This window comes from Falco biarmicus, chromosome 4 (assembly GCF_023638135.1).
Source record: "Falco biarmicus isolate bFalBia1 chromosome 4, bFalBia1.pri, whole genome shotgun sequence".
In the NCBI taxonomy this organism is placed as follows: Eukaryota; Metazoa; Chordata; class Aves; order Falconiformes; family Falconidae; genus Falco; species Falco biarmicus.
In genome coordinates, this window is record NC_079291.1 from 25,637,607 (window position 1) to 25,655,017 (window position 17,411).

The following is a 17,411-nucleotide window of genomic DNA, read 5'->3' on the forward strand; positions in this document are numbered from 1 at the left end:
CTCAGGTAAGTACAGAGTTTTTCATTTTATCAAAGTTTATTTTATCACAGGGGGATATTCTGAAAGTATCTTATGAAATTTCTGTCTGTGATAAAAGGAATAATAAAGTCTTTCCTCTCCTTGGGTTAATTCATTGATCTGGCAACAGGCACCAAGAGCTTTGCTCACCCTGCAAGTACCTTGCATAGCAAATATCTGCTTTCAGAATGAAGCAGCACCAGTGCCAGCTGCTTCCAGTCCATCCTGCGCTGCCAGGGACAAGCAAAAACTCCATGGGCCACTCCACAACCATCTTCCACCTTTCCTATCTTCACTGACGTGAGCTACAGGCTTTCCAATACTCCCTGTCCACAAAATACACGGCGATCTCTTTTTGGTTACGGTTGTCTGGAAGAAATGAACAGTTTTCCCAGACCTGCAGGAAGCTCCTCTGGGAGGAATCCAGGGCTGGGTGAGCCATCACAAGTGTTTTGCTGGTGTCTCTTACATGTGTTGGCAACTCATTCTCACTTTGTCATGCCACGCTGTGCTTAACTGTAGTTTATAGACGCATACAGAGCAACGATCCCTACAACTACCTTACTACAGGACGGTGCTATGTGTGCGGCTGGCTGCATAATGAGAAACAGATTGGATCAGCAGCGACGTAAGTGTAGTGTGGTTTAAAGGAAGCAATAGGACTGATGCAAAGTACTTGTTTAAGGTATTCCTAGCAAGTTTAAAAACAAAACTCGGCTGTGCTAAGAAAACAAAAAGCCTGTGTGTAATCTTTTTAAGCTGGGCAAGACTTGCCTGCCTTGTAACTTCTGTCAGGGCAGAAGCTGGGTTTGGTGGTCTGTAGTGGGAGTATTGCAGTCTCTAGAACGGTGCCCCACAAAGTGAGTTTTGCATTGCTGGCAAAGGTGGTACATCACTTTTGGTTAGGAGATCAGCTGCTTGCAAGTAATTGGCTGAAATGACCCGTTCTTTGTCCAGATTTTGTATACATACAGGTTTATTGATGCATGTGCACACACACCTGTGTTCACCCACGTGTATACACACACGTGTATGCTTTATGTATATGTGTGTATATATATATATATGTATGCAGACAAGCACACTATCTATACATACATAAGCATTTACAGGGAGAGATCATTTTAGTTTTAGCCAAAATATTGAATCCATTTTACGGAATGGAAATAGAAATAGAAATCCTCTGCTTTGGTCAAATGCCAGAGTTATGGTGACTTTTTCTTTGTGATCTCTAGTGCCATCTCCACCCACCACACACGCTGCCCTCTTCAGCTTTCTGTAGTTAGGTCATCAGCTAGCAAGAGAGTGTTTTGCCTGGCTTCCCAGCGTGACAGATGAACTAGGGAATATACATGCAGTGCAATGCCTCTCTCAGTTGCACTGTTCTGGCGGGGTTTGGTGTGGCTTGGCAAGCCTAGCGTATCTAGCCCTGCAAGCAGCACGCACAGCCCTCTGCCTTCCGATGGGACTGCGGCCCAAATACGCTGCTGAGCAACTTCATGGTGTGACAGTGTAAGTGGCTGTGTGATTTGGGAGAAGCCAAAGTGATGAGAGAGCCTCATGGGTTGCAGCTTGGGCATTGATGGAGCTCAGGCATGCTGCAGGTGAGCTCGAGGCCATCCAAGTGCCAGGCGTGCCTCCTGTGCAAACTGGCAACCCGTCTGTAAAAATGCTGCACAACTGCTTGTTTGCTTCCAGTAGCTCTTTATCATCAAGCGTGGGCTAATGTGACTTATTAAGCCTGCCACACACCAGACAGCCGTCGGATCATGACTTAAATACTGTGGTATTTTCCCAGGGGGTTGTCTCATGCATCATATATGAAGTTCAAGGGGATGTGGCAGAGAGGATGCACATTGTTCACCACCTGAATTTTCTTTCTGAAATTTCTTTGAATTGTTTGAACGGTAGCAAGAGCCCGATTCCTTCTGCACCAGCCCATCTCTTCAGCCCCAAAGGAACAACTTACGTGGAAGTTACCTTTACAGAACAGACTGGAGAAGAAGCCCTTCAAGCCAGTTGGTACAGTCGAGACACAATATCCTTGCAATTCCTGAAAGGCAGAAAGCAAGTTGCTTTTGTGTTTTAGATCTCGTCTTCCAATGTTTCGTTCCCTTTTGCCCACAGCCCGTTCCCACAGTAAAGCACTGAGGGGATGAGCCTCACAAAGGCTCCCAGGGAGCCGGCCGTGACAGTGTGGGTGGTTCCTTACCTCACCTGAAGCTGGGTCAGCCAGAACAGAGCAGCAATGGAATTCTCAGGAAGAGTGGCCCAGTAAAAGAAAAAAGTAGATTCCATAAATTTCTGAACGTTTCTAATATAGGCAACTCTTAAGGAAATATTAAAAGACATTAAATAGATCTATAAGTAACATAATCTCTGTAGTATGCTATATATGTATATATACATATAATACATTAAATGATATATTACAATGATTATATAATAACAACATACAATAGATAATACTGTAATATATGGAATCCTTTAAGCTGGAAAATACCTTTAGGATCATCAAGTTCAACCATGAACCCAGCACTGCCAAATCCACCACTAAACTGTGTCCCTGAGTGCCACATCTGTATGTTTTTTAAACACCTCCAGCGATGGTGACTCCACCACCTATCTGGGCAGCCTGTTCCAGTGCTTGACAAGCCTTTCAGTGAAGAAGTATTTCCTAATATCCAATCTAAACTTCCCCCGATGTAATTTGAATATATGGTATGTAATATAATGCTATATATGATATAATATATATATAAAATATATATAATACTATATATTTTTATTTCTCTCTGTAGAAACATTTTAAATTACAAAATTGGTCCTGATTTACCCAGTGGATGTGTCACTCCTGTCCAAGTCTGCATTTTCCCAGCAATGCTTCTAAGTTTCTGTAGTGACTACTCAAAGCTTTTGGAGCAATAAGCAGGAATTCAGCTGTGCATTAGTAATGAACAACAGCTGGAAATCTTCTGTTACTAACACTTTCAGTAATTAATAAAAAATACTTCTAATTAAACTATGATGCTAATCTCACATGTCTGCATTAGCAGTGCAACTGGAAAAAGAAAACCCACCCCAAAGACAATTAAAAGTATTTGGGGACGATCAGGTACATATGTGAAAGCTAAAACAGGTATCTTCTCTTGAGCTTATTAGCTGTTCATCTGTAGTTTATGCTACTTGCTTTTAATGTTTGTAATGCTTTTTTTTATCCTCAGCTAGCACTTAACCTCCATCCTGTAAATTCTCTTAGTTCTTCCAGGGCAGAGGGGAAGTCACCTGAATGCAAGAGAAGCACGGCACCTTTAAAAGCCATTCATAGTTCAAAGCTGCCGGGGAAATAATTGAATTTAACAGGAGCTACCGTTCCTAAATTATTGTGTGGTAAATCACAAAAGGGTCATCCACCCATGAGAACTGCTCAATAATTCATTCTTTGACTACATCCACACAGCACAGCAAAATATTTAGTTCATGAGATGGCAAAGGTATCTCACAAGCTTTGCACAAGCATAGTTTAAACTTGAATAATTTGAAATAATTCACAGACTTTGGCAGTTTGGTATTGCTGAATAACTATGTTACAGATTAAAAAACCCAAAATGTATCAGTTCAGATGCAGCCTTTGAGTTTAATCTCAAATCCCTCCCACTTCTCTGTATGTTCCCCTGAGTCCCAGCTCAGCTAACCATGGTGATGTTACCTGTAAAGCAACCTGTAAGTTCAGGATGACTGTAAAGCTTTGATACACTATAAAATCATCAAATTATCATAGTTATTAAATGATTACAATGCTTTTATGGAGGCTGAGGTGTATTTACCTTTCACCATGTGTAAGGATGTGTTTTTATTAGCTCTCTAGCCAAGGACGCTGAACTCATGACTGCATTCTTGTCATGCTTTTTGTTGTTAATAGTCATGCTCCAGACCAAAGGAAGCCCTTGGCTACACCCAGACACCTTCGCTCTCTGTGCTGGGTTTGCACACACCTTGGCTGAACCTGCACTTGGCCTATCACTTGCAATTTCTCTGAGGAACCGCAGGAGAAAGTTGCCACCTAGCTTAGCTTTGCCATTAAAAGCAGCAGATGTGCTTGAACACCCTTTAGGAGCAGAACAGTTACTGAAAAGGCAGTCATGTTACGTGGTCTAAGTCAGGATAAATCCACACTTTCAGATAAATTTTTAGCATTACCATAATCAGTTCTCACCCCTCTGCTTATGTAAAGCTGCCATTTCAACCAGTTCGACCAGTCCCTTGAGAAATCCCATTTCACGCGGAAGCGAGGAGCTGTTGTTAAATATCATCACTTAGTTAAATAATGCTCTGGTTGGTCTCGCAAGTCACCTGCCGTGGCTCTCACCTACCATGGCTGCTTCACTCTGTGACCTTGCTGAGGTAAACCAGTTCATTTAAATAAGCAAAGTTCATTTGAAATTGAACTGAGACTGCAGCTCAGTGGCGCTGTGAAGCCAAGCACCTAAAACACAGCCTCCCCTTCCTGTAGCCATCAGATTATTTGGGGATTTGCTTGCTTGGTGTTTAATTTTGCCCAAGTTTCTCCGATTACTGGAGAAAAAAAGATAATAAGCATATTGTGTGTTTGGTGACCTGCTGGGTGAGCTGGATTTGAAACTCAGACTTCCCTGTGCTGGGGGTGGGAGTAGGGTGGGATGGAGCCTGGTGCAGCACTGCAAATACTTGGTACCATTCCTTTCTGCAGGGGGAGGTGATGGCTGGGGAGGATAAGTCAGACCTGGTGTTTCTTTAAAACTTGGTAATATAGCACTGGTTTAGAAGGGGACGAATACAAGAGGGGGGGGTGGAAAAAAAAAAAGAAAGCAAAGGAGCGGAGCTTGGGCACATGCTGGACCTGACTGTGGGTGATGCTTTGGACACAAAGCCTCAGTGGCTCAGGCACCAGCGGTTTGTACAAGCACACTCCAGATTGCAAATATTTTGTGTCATGCTGGGGGCATCCCCCAGGCTGGGGATGGCCGGTGTGGGCACAGCTCAGGAGTTTAGGCTGGGGGATTTCATAACTCCCTACAAAATCCCTGCGTGTCCCTACGTGACATGGATGTGCCCTGTGAGTTGACTGCCACTGTCAGCCAGTTTATCTGTGTTAACGGCCAGGTTAGCTCTGTCTGCACATGCTGCCCTCGGGGCACAAAGAGAAAGGAAGGACAGGGGGAGGAAGAGGAAGAGGAGAGCTGGAAGTAGCAGAAAATCAACTGAGAAGAGGTGGGTTTTGTGGATTTATGCTTTCAGAAACCGTTGATGATACGAGAGAGAGAATATTTCTCATCGTGCTGTTGCTCCTGCTCACTTGCTGGGAGCATTTTTGTTCCCCATAGGCCCCCAGAAGGCTTGAATCTGCAGATTCTGCTTGCACTATTTTATATCAACTGCCTTGGACATTTTTACTTTTGATATACTTTTCATCTAGCTTTCCAAAGCAACAGAAGTCATCCTCTTAAAGCTTAGCAGAACCTAACTCCCTGATCTCTCAGAAAAATCTAAACTGACAATTGGCAGGAAAACATTATATAAAAGCAACTCAGATTGGGTTATGTCCCTTTTTATGTTTTACCCAACGGAAGAAGTTCAGACTGATGGGTGTACTATTCGACAGAAGTATTTTGCAACTATAAAGAGCCTCTTGGTCGAATGAAAAAAATTAAGGTGGTTATACATTGTTTATAGATACAAATAACCTAGTCTTGCAGGCAACTGAGGTACATTAAACATTAATAATATAATAAAAGAAAGTCCACCAGCTTCTCCTAAAACTCATATGCATGTTGTGACCATCCTGTAGTCTCCACCCCTGAATACCTGCCTTCTCAACTCCAACATGCCTTGAGATCCCCTGTCTCTGGTGACAGACCTGCTGTTTGCTTGCCAGTCTATGCTGCTCCCACGAAGGTTGCTACCCCTTGCGCCATCCATCCCTCTTTTATCCAGGCCTTCTCTTCCATCCTAATGCCTCCCCTCCTTCCCAGTTTGGAGTACTACAAGATTTTCCTGTGGCAGCCTATAGAGAAATTATAGAGGAATTGAAGGCAGGTTAATGAACATTGATAATATACAGCTGTGGGCTGGCTTCAGGGGCGGTGGGTTGGCTGAAGTGGATAATGTGCAGCTGTGGCTGGTTCCTGCTAAGTAGTTAAATAGCTCTAAGGGGTATGGAGGAGGAGCACTGGATGAAGAGGGACCTAGAAGAAGCAGAGGGAGGAGAGAGAGAGTGCCCTGGATGGAGAAAAGACAAGGAGAAGGATGCAGCAGAGGCAAGAAGCAGGGTGGACCGGCCTGAAGAGGATGAAGGCACAGCACGGACATTAGATGAACTGTTGAAACCTTGTGGGGGGTTGGTGGCTGTGCTGGGGCAAGGCGTGGGAACTACTTATTGAAGTTAACCTGGTATGGGTTAGTAAAAGCCTTGTTGCAGCTTGATGGTTTTGATTGTGCTGTGACAGTGGCCCAACACAAAAGCATTAGCAGAGGTAAGAACTAGGGCTCTCCTGTGGCTGTCTGACATGCCCTGGCTGCCGTGCCGTAGTCTGCTCCTAGCTGTGTCAGGGAGAACCAGTCTGGTGGAGTCAGGCCAAGCAGCCGTAGTGATGATGAGGATTCCTGTGTATTTGTAAGAGCGCACAGGATAGTTTTAGATCAGTGATGCTATTTTCAGTGGATCAGAGCATTTCTAAAGACACCTAATCTGTGTATTCACCTCTGTGGCCCATTAGGGCAAGTCAGGAGAGAGTCAGATAGACAATCGGTTAGCTCCAGATTATGAGTTGTCTGAAGTCAGAGACAACAGCCCCTGCAACGAGCAGAGAGGAAGGACATCTTTCAGAGCCAAAGCAAGTAAGTAGAGCCTTCATTCCCTCAGGATGGCTGAAAGCAGTCACAAGGTGCATGTTGTGATGAGCATCCAGCAGCTCCATCGATGTGTGTGCAGGAGAGTGGTCGAGGGCTCATCTGTCATTTGTAGATGGTTCAGAGGACAGCTCACTTCCTTATGAGGTCCCTGCTCTGCTTCCTCACCGTTGCAGGCTTCCATCTGTGACTCAGCCACCAAATGGCTTTGGGACTGAGAGATAACACGGTGGTGACTTCATCCATAAATGTTGGTGGCCGCTGGCCTGCTGTGTGCTGCTGCAAACCATATATACAGAATGCCAAATGGTCCCCTCGGAAGGCGCTGCTGGAGGGGCACAGGACTTGTCTCCCAATCTAGTCTGGTTTTCCTCCTGTTGAAGCTGGCTCCTACCAGCTGTAGGACTTGGGAGTTCAGCCTGTAGAGAATTTGCTGCCCAAACTGCCTCTTGCTTTCCCACCCCTGTGTGCCAACATACCACGGATGAGAAAGCAACGCTCGGTGCTGCAGGGGTTAATCGCTGGAGTGAATCATCATCATCGGGGAGTCCTGGGGGAACTGTTTTTGCTTTTCCAAGTTGTGGCTACAAACAGAACAAAACTCCAACCCCCAAACAACCCACCATCACAAGCTTCAACATACTTCTGTGTGTGGGGATACCGGGTTTTTGCAATCAGCTTCCCCAAAAGCTCTCATTGCTTTGTGATGAACACGAATTGTCTGTCTTCAGGGGACCTCCTCAGGCAGCTTTAACGAGGAAGGGGAAAAAAGACCTTCTCCTTGCTAGAAAAGTCTGAAATTCCCCCAGAGCTGAGAGTTCAGTCTAGTTTGCAGTCAGTTATTGCACCTTATCGCAGGTGCTGGTGCAAGGTTGCCTTTCCCACCAGCGGCACAGCATCCCGCTGCTGCCAGCTCCCGGCTTTGTCCCAGCAGGGCTGCAGGTGTCACAGGAGCAGGGCAAGCTGGGGGGGACAAGCTGTGATGGTGCTTCCATGTGCTTCTAGCAGAAGAGCAGCTTGCCCAATGCCAACAGCTGGCCTGCCACACCACATGCATGGTGGCAAGGGCCTCTGGAAACTGGGTTGGGGGCATTTGGCTAAGAAAGTGGGTCCTTCACCATCCTTCCCTGTAAACAAGGCATCTGTGCATACAACCACACTGTCGGGTGTCCCATTCTCCCGGTGATGCTCCTGTTTTACCAAGCTTTACATCACCACTCACTTCAGCTTGTAGCTGTATGGAAAGAGCCGCCTTAACATCTCATTTTTTGGTTATACAGTGCCACCTAGTCCTGACCAAACAGGCTGGAGAGGGATTTTTAGTGTTCCTGAAATGCTGAAGTGTTCTGTTTTACAGGAAAAGCAGCAGGAACAGTTTGTCTTTAGGCCAATACTCAAATCTCACTGCTCTTTCCTCCTGTCCTTACCTACAACCCATCATCTGCTGGCTTGACTACTACTTCTTGCAGGTGGCTATTTGCAGAGGACTAAAGGTCTTTTATCTATTTAGCTGGCATGTCACTTCAGTTAGTGGCAACCATTTGACCAAAAGCAGCCATCCTACCTGCTTGGATACCCCTTCCTACCTGATGTTACAGTTACTTCTTTTTGTCCTCCTCCCAGCACTGTTACTAGTTTACTGCGGAGGACAAGCTGGTGTGCTCTGGTGGCTGGCCAGCCAGCAGCTGTGATAAGAAAGCAACTTGAAGACCATTACATCGCTCAAAAAATATAGATCATGTCTTCTTGGCATACAGAGGATAATCAGGGTGATGACCTGTGACCTTGTCATGGTGTGGAGCTGAACATATGTGCCGGGAAGTGAAGCAAGAAACCAAGAAGGAAGGTAAAGGAGGATCTTGCAACCTGTTGTCACCACTCCTACACCTTCCTCCAGTAGCCCAGGAGATCCCACCACTCAGCAGAGATGCTCATGTTTCCCATGTGGTCTCTGTGCCCATCTTGGGGCCTTCCCCCCTGCTCTGCTGGAGTCCTAGGGTTGGGGAAGCTCCGCTTCCTGAGCACCTGCAGAAGTTTTCACTAGCATGATGCTGAACCTGGGGAGGTTTTGTATTCCTGTGCAGATGACGGTGAACTTTGTTAGTTTTCCCCCAGGGACTTTTGGTGACAAAAGCTCAAAATATTTATTGGAAACAGAGGCTTCTCCAGGAAATGCTGTTTTGAATGAAGGCTGTTTACTTGGAAAATGTTTTGAATGCCAGGTGCCCTCTTAACTCTGAAAAGGTTTCATTTCTGCCATTCTTTGATAAGGACTCTAGTTAGCATCAGTACCTGAAACACTATTAATGCCTGAATTAACATCTCTTAGGGTGGATGGGGTGGTTCACATCTCTCATCTGTTTTATTCAGGGTCGGTGAAAAAATCAGGCTGGCTCTAGCTGCTAGCTAATGGTGCTGGTGAGTACTAGTGCTGGTTGTAGGTCCACTGAGGTACCACTTCTCATGCTCCTTCTGGCTATCCAGCCAGATACTCCTTGCATAAAAGCAGCTTTGGAGAAGACAGCTACACACAAGAGGCTGTGGGTGAGATGTGATGTCTCATTTATTCCTCAAGTCAATACAATTTTATATGGATTCTCACTAGGTTTTTCTAGGGGTCGTTATGGGTGAGAGTAGCAGAGAGGCTGATGTGTTTCCAGAACAGAGCAGCCATTGCACACACACAGTATTCAGGCCTGAACTGACCAGTTATCCACCAGGAAGGAGTGTACCATCACGGTACCTTGTCCTTTAGGCTGGCAGGACTGAAATAAGGTGGTTAGTTCTCTTCTACAAGATCATGGAAAGGCAGGTGACCACTGAGTATCGGTGTTTCAGCAATGATATTTCAGGAACCCTAAGGTAATTAAGTTGGAGTCATAACGATTCAATAACACCATGTGACATTTCCAATATGACAATTTAGTTTTCAACAGTTGTTAATCTAAGAGCAACTACGCGATGTCTGTTTTGCCCACAGGAAGCCATTCCATCAAATGGAGGACACGTGCTAATTCAGCATGCAGCGATCCAAGCTTTCCAGTAAGGGGGATATGGAACATTTTAAGATCCCCCTTTGGGGTATTTTCCTCAGGTGGCACACAAAGATTTTTCTTCTCTTTGCTGGAGGTGTATGACAGCAACTCCCTACATGTATGTGGATGTAGAGTGCATCACAGGTGTAGCTCATGATCTTGTACCGCTGTAGTTGCAACAGGAGATGTCTAACAAGGTATCCCAGGGCCAGCTGAAAAATCAGTGCCCAGCTGGAATTATTCTGTAAAAAGCCCAGCCCACAGAGAGCCAGTCTGTGGTGCTTTAACACATGAACTGGTATTATACAAGATGCAATTGGTTACTTGCAGACAGGGAGCACCAGCTTCACTGAAACACCCTCAAAACACCAGTAGCTGTTTTCTCAACCAAGAGAGTTTGAGCAGAGATGTAACAGTTCTGTGACAAGCTTCAGAGCTGTGCGTGACCACAGAAGAATAATGGGGGCTAGAGAGGCAATTTATAGTCTTTTTGCTTGGCTACAGCCTACTATTTGAGCAGCATTCCAAACAGCAAAACTGAAGTCTTCCCTTCCTATCCATGCTTTCAGATGGCCAAGGTGTTGGTCATACAAGATGTATCTGTGCCATTTTAAGCTTGTCTTGAGATGATAAAGTCAGAACTAAGCCAGGAACGAAAAAAAAATAATCCTTTTCATTCTCCTTGAGAGGAGAGCTGTGGCACTGCTGGGACTGCGGCCCTGGAAGCCAGTCTCCCAACTTTGGGTTAGTCCCCAGAAGGAAGTAAAATCGTCTGAGATGCCCGAAGTCCTCATATAAACCCAGCATCACGCAGGGAGCCACACCAAGCATCCAGCTCTGATGTGCTTACGCATGTGACTTTATCTCATGAGCAGCAGATGGCACTCTTTAGATTATCTTGCTCCAAGTGATTTTTGTATTAATAGAACAAGGCACATTACACACACACAGACGCAGACACACACACACACTTGGTTCTCAGCAAAATGTGTAAACTAGAAAAATCTGTTTATCTAAAATTTCACTTCAGGCAGCACTTAAAAAAAAAACCTAAGAAACAGAGGGTGATGACAAAGTCTAATCTAGAGTTTCCAGGATTTTGTGATTGCGCTGCGCTATTGCTAATGTTCCCATTCCTTTTTTTAACTCTGGTGTACATAGCTGTCTGCTCTCTCCACCTTTCCCTGCAACAGCACCTTTCAAGACTGCTAAATGATCTCCACAGACCAAACACCCAGTGCCAGTGCAAGAACCAGCCTTTCTCTCAGCCTCTCCCCAACATGTTCCCAATAAAATAGTGGGATGGGATGATAAATTGTCTCCTATCCTTTTTTAAAGTGGGAAAGCACAAACTCACACAAGGACTGCCTGAACCAAGCTTGCCCTTCTGCTTGGTCTCTGCTTTCACCCCCCCATCTCCTGTTTTATCTTCCTCCTCTGGCCTCTCTGGTGAGCTCCCTGCTGGTGTGCTTTGTTCTGCTCAGGTCCAGGGGAACTCCAAAATTCAGTCCTTGCTGTCAGCACTCATACAGGAGCCCTGTGTTTGTTCCAATTCACACTGCAGCTTGAAAAGTAAACCATGTGCTGCTTTTGCTTGGCTTTACTGGGTTTCATTGTGTTAGGGTTTTTTGTTTGGTTGTTTTTTTTAAATTATTACTATTTTTTAATTTTCATTTGTGAAATTCTCTTTCAAGGAGCTTTTCTGGATTCACAGCAAGCTGGAAGGACTGTCTTCTCCACCTGTGGGACTTTGTGCCTTCTGACTGCTGCGGTCCTTGCCATGCCAAGATGCTTAGCCAACGCTCTGCAACAGCTACTAGTAAACCCAAAGAGCAGATCCCGGCCCGGTTAGTTTTCTGTAGCTGAAGCTGTGGAACTGCTCTACAAACTGCTGCACAGTAATACAGCAACTGAATGCTTGTGTGACAGGGTTCAAGAAAGCCAGTGGCTTGTTCAGGCCATAATATGACACTACAGCAAGTTCTTTACGCGCATCAGCTCACGTCGGTGCTAGTGGGATGCTAGCCGCACCGTGCCTTTGCAGGGGAGGCAGAGACTGTCACCCCAGTTCACGGAATAACTAACTCTGTGTTTTGCCTCACTCCCACCTGCAGCAGGGACTTAACAGTCACAAACTCCCAGAATTGGGTGCCCTGCTGTAGAGCAGGAAATATTCAGGAAGAAAATTATTCACGGTGCTTGTTTAGAAGCAAAGAATATGCTTCAAGGCTCTGCTGGCAGTTTTAATTCTTTTTTGGCTTTTAGTTTTGTGGTGTGGATTTAGAGAGAGGTAAAACAACTGAAAACAGAAGTTGGCCAGTATGTTTTGTACACCAGGATTTCCCTCTTCCCCCCTTACCAGCTCTTGCAGGAGGTGGGAGAGGACTTTGCCCCAGATTGTAGTCAGTCATTGCACAAAAGACAACAGTTGCTGTTAGCATATTCGTTTCTGACACTTATTTTGATTCCTGGAAGCTTTTAAAATTTATTTTCAATTTGTTTTTTTTTAAAGCAGGTTTAATTAGTTATTTTTATCCCCAAATTTAGCTTCAGCTTCCAGTAAGTAAATGCAATTCCTGACCAAAGTCCAAAATGCCATTGCTGTACAGCCACAAATCCCAAGGGCATCCTCTGCAGAAAATGGAGGTGTTAATGGAAGGAGTGAGATGGAGGGAGTGAGCTGGTAATATTTTTTGAGCCTGAGTTGCTAGTGACAACATCTATCATTAGCACTGGAAATGCTACCGTTTGGAGGGTACATGGTGTCTAGTGGTGCCCAAAAGCTCCTAAACTGACTCCAGAAATCTTGGCATTGCTATTTTATCCTCCTTGTCCTTTTCCAACCTTTCTTATTGCTTGTTGTATTGCACTGCGTGCTCCTCCTGACACTGGGTAATACTTTACACTGCCATCCACAGCGACCTCTTCCAATGGGAAAAATATTCCCATTACCTTCTCCCATCCTCGCCATCCTTAAAAACACGATGACGCTTGCACCTTCAGCAGCACATGGGCTCACCTGGCCTTCCAGCCCTGCCTTGCCTCTGTGCATGAGCTGCTGGTGCCGCTCTTCCGTCCTCTGTGCTGCCTGCCCTTCTCTCCCCTGCCTTGGCCTGCCCGCCGCTGTTCATCACATGCATGACAGGCCACCATCACATCACGGGGTCTTCCCCCATTCTTTTAACTCAAATTCCTGCCCATGGCTCCTCGGTGTGCCCAGGACTGAGTGGCCCTGAAAGCTGTTCAGGTCTGTTGGAAGAAGGAAGCTGTAATGGTCCTTCACAGAATCCTCTCCAAGGGTGAGGGACAAACCCATACAAAATTACAGACAAATATAAGCATTTAATAATTTCAAAAGAGTGGACTGAAAGTGTGAAAGACACTGGGCTTGGAATGCCCCTGTGACCAAAGCCAAATGGCGTGACCTGATTTATGGTTCCCAGGTGAGACTGGCTCTTACCTGATGCAGCCCTGATGACAGAAAAATGATGGGTGCTCCTGATGTGCAATCAAATAATTTGTAATTTTTCACCCAGCCTTTTTCCCTTAGGTAATTCGGTCCCTGCTGTGACACTGTGAGTGAATTGTGATTGCATGCTTGGTCCTGAAATCAATTGTACGAGAAGCAGAAGGTGGTATGTGTCGGGGAGGGGGGAAGTCAATGCAATTTATTGCAACTTACTGCAGCGCATCAGAGTCATTCCTCTTTCTGCCAGCATGAAAGAGTCCTTGTGGACTGTACCAATGGGAGAACACTGGGGACGTGGCAGGAGAGCAGTCTAGAAATTTCTCCCATTCTCCAAGGCATACCTGCAATGTGGAGAGGCAGCCCTGGGGAGCTGGCAGCCTCACCGGGCCTGAGTTAAAGTCAGCATCGCCTGGACGAGGAAGCATGTCTGTGTGCAGGTCCTGAGTGCACCAGCTCACGCTCCTTTGGCTCATCACCATCATCACTGTGCGTCTGCCAACTGTCCTCCTGGGCAGCAGCAGGTGTCTACAAGGTTTTGACCTATTTGCTTCTGTTTGGTTGCCCACCTGCAGAGACAGCCCCACTTAAAGTTGCCACAGTGCTCCTGCCATGGTGTGAACTCTGAGTTTGTGCCTGATGGTAATGCTCAGGGCACCTCACACCCCACGGCCAGGTTCCTATGTCCAGGTTCACCTTTTTCCTAGCTCCCTGCACACAGGGGGATGACCGCAGAGCAGCTTTCACACAGCACATCGCTTGTATGAAGGTTGGTGGCTGGGAGAGGGTTGATAGCCAACCACGGCACTGCAGGAACTTTCCTACAGCTGGGCTTGGTGGAACTCCAGAATAATTAGCAACAAACCAGGAGTGTGCCTTAACCTGAGAAGTGCTTGCCTGGGGAAGAAAGCTGGCAGCCACACCAGGGCACGTAAGGTGGCTTCCAGGAACCATTTTCGCTCCTGCTCCTTCCTCTCTCGACCATCTAAGGGGCTGCTTTCTCCCTCTCATAAAAGAATAATTAACTCTAACTTAATAAATAAGCCTTATGGTTTGAATCCTTGTCCTTTAAGCCTTCTTTACAAAGGGTAGAAAGTATCCTCCCACAAATCCCTTCCACACAAAAATAGCACTTTCACTTCATTTCTTATCCAGCTAAATAAACATGCGCCAGCATCTGGAAACGGAGAAAAGCCAGCAACGGTAACGTGCCTACTGCATCCCGCCATGAAGGATTTGGAGATTAACAGGCTTACGCGGCGCAGCTCTGCAAAGGGAGATCCTGGCTCATTGCCTTCTGAGGCGTAGAGTTTGATAGGATTTAAAATGCATCTTTACCATAGCCCCTATAGATCAAGCCGAGCAGCTCCAGGGGTCCTCAAACTACGGCCCGTGGGCCAGATATGGCCCCCCAGGGTCCTCAATCCGGCCCCCGGTATTTACAGAACCCCCCTCGCTGGGGGTTGGGGGGGGAAACCAAGCAGCCGCAGATGACTGCCTGCCACTTCATCCGCGTGCCGGCCCCTGTTTAAAAAGTTTGAGGACCCCTGAGCTAAACCCTCACCTCCACCCTTCCCTTCACCGTGTCACGCTGAGGCACCAAGCAATTCAAAACTGCTGGGTTTAATCAGATCTTTGCCTCAGCTTAATGACCATCAGTAGCCAGAGGGTGCAGGAACCCTTTTCCCAGCTAGTGAAGGTTCCCTCCTAACACCCCTGGGCAAAAGGTGTCAGAAAGAGCCGACCTCCTTCTACAAGCAGGCATGGTGGCCGTGCGCTTTCCCCATCGATGACCTTCACACCTGTTGGAAGAGGGAGGAGTAGCTGAAACTCGTCAGGACCTTCAGGGTTTTCAGCTGTGTCCCCTGACGATGGAAGCTGAGGTGTGTTTGCCACGGCTCATGGACAACCGGTGTTACACCTGCTGTCTGCTCAAGGATCCTAACAAAATGGAGATGTACAAAACAGACGTGCTGAAGCCACGCCAGCTGCTGGCTTCTGCTTTCCTCCGGTGGCGTGTGAGCTACGGGCAGAGCAGCTCTGCCAGCCCCTCTGGGTACTGCCACGCTCCTGGGATTCAGACCGGTCATCAAGGTGAGGTCAAACCCTCCCCAGGGAAGAGATTTCTGCAGCAATACGTCATGAAACACCACAGGGGTAACAAGGTAAATGGGAATGGAGAGGTGTGGAGAGGACAGGCATCTCTGGTTGGTCTTGCTCTGCGTGGGATGGGGACCCAGCGTACGCCAGGGCTCAGGGCAGTGCTGCCTGTAGCACTTCCTTGGTGTGAATGTACCGAAGGTGCTTTGCAACCACACAGTTAGGTTTCATTTAAAACCAAACTAGCACAGGGGAACTTCTGAAAACAAAGCAAAGCAAGCCAAAACCTCCCAGCTTTGACGGGCAGTCCAGCAGAGAAACAAAGCAGACTTTTTCCTTGCCTGCATTGTCTTCCCAGGCCAGCCCTTTTCTTTCATCCTTGCCCTCAGTTCAATAACTTTCTAGACCCTCCTGGGCTGCAGCAAACTTAATAAAGTCTCTTTCAGAGCCTTAGGAAAAAACTTTGCGCCCACCCCGCACCCCAGGAGGTCCCCTGGGCAGCGCCCAGCTCCCAGCATCTGGGCAGGGGAAACCTGCCCCTCTGCCCCAAAAGCTGTAGCTGCTCCGGTTGAAGCTGGCAGGACAAGGTGTTCCCTCCAGTGCTGCTGGGGTCCTGCCTTTAAACAGGGGATAACCAGCAAAGCATCTGCCTGTCTCTCACACAAGAAACATGACTATCCATGGACACTGGTAGATGAGAAAGTCTCAGATTTCTGTAGTACGCATGCAACGTGGGATCGAGCTACATTTGACGTAGGGATGGGTCACGATGGGCTACGATAATGATGGGAACCATCAGTCAGAAGTCAATTCACACAGGGTTGTGGATTTATTTGGGTATCGTGGCTACGCAGTTTGCCTTCAGTGTGTCATTGTGAAATGTGGTGGGCTTTAGGGGCATGTGCATGGATGTAATTGGAACTGTGCAGAGAAATTAGATTTGAAAAATTTCTTGTGCATCTCTGCTTGAAGACAGGGTGAGGTTGTTTCATTAGCAAGCAGAGATAAAGAAAAAACTCCCCTTGCTCAGCTGCTAGGTTTTTTTTTTTTTTTTTAATTAAATAGCACAGCAATTCACTGTTTTGAAATGACTGGTGGTGTGACGAGATCCCACTTGTTCTGCACCAGCACATGGTGAATAGGGATAAAAGAGATGACTAAATACATGAAAACACCTCTGGCCCACAAAGTCCTTAAACTGCACATGGCTGGCAGCCAAGAGGCTCTTCTGAGGAAGTGTCACAAGCACTTTGTGCTACGTCCTTGCTTCGTTATCATCATCCCGAGGCATCTGCTTTTGGACACGACAAACCTAGGCTACAGCATGAGGCGCACCTTTGGTCTGACCTACCCCGAGCTGCATCGCTCCAAGGCTGAAGGCAGCTCCTGAGGTTCAATTAACAAACCCAAGGGCTGTCAGAGATGAGATCCCCTTTCTCCTCATATCCCCATGCAGATTTTTTCCCCCTTCTGGCTGTGTTGCAGGGCAGGGCTCACACAGTGACATGGAGGAGGCAGAGCTGCCTGTGACAAGGAGCCAGCTGAGCTCTTGCACCAGAAAAACCAACCCCCTTGCACAAAGAGGCAGCCGGCCACCACGGCGGCACATGCACCCAGCGCTTCCTGGGCACGGAAGCGTGGTTTTCTGTCCTGCGGGAAGCACTGGCATCTCTTCAGCACCCACTGGTGTCAGTGGAAGGTTTGCTGGCAGGAGAAGCAGGAGTCCCAGCCCACAAAGCTGTTGCTGGTCTGCATGGGGGCCAGGCAAGGGGATGCCCACAGGAAAAGCAGCCTTCAGGGTGGCTGTTCCCCTAATGAGTAGCTCCATGAGCAATACTAATCATTATCCAAATGCACGCGGTATGTCTTGAGCAGGCATCCAAGTGGGGGAGATATGTGCAGAG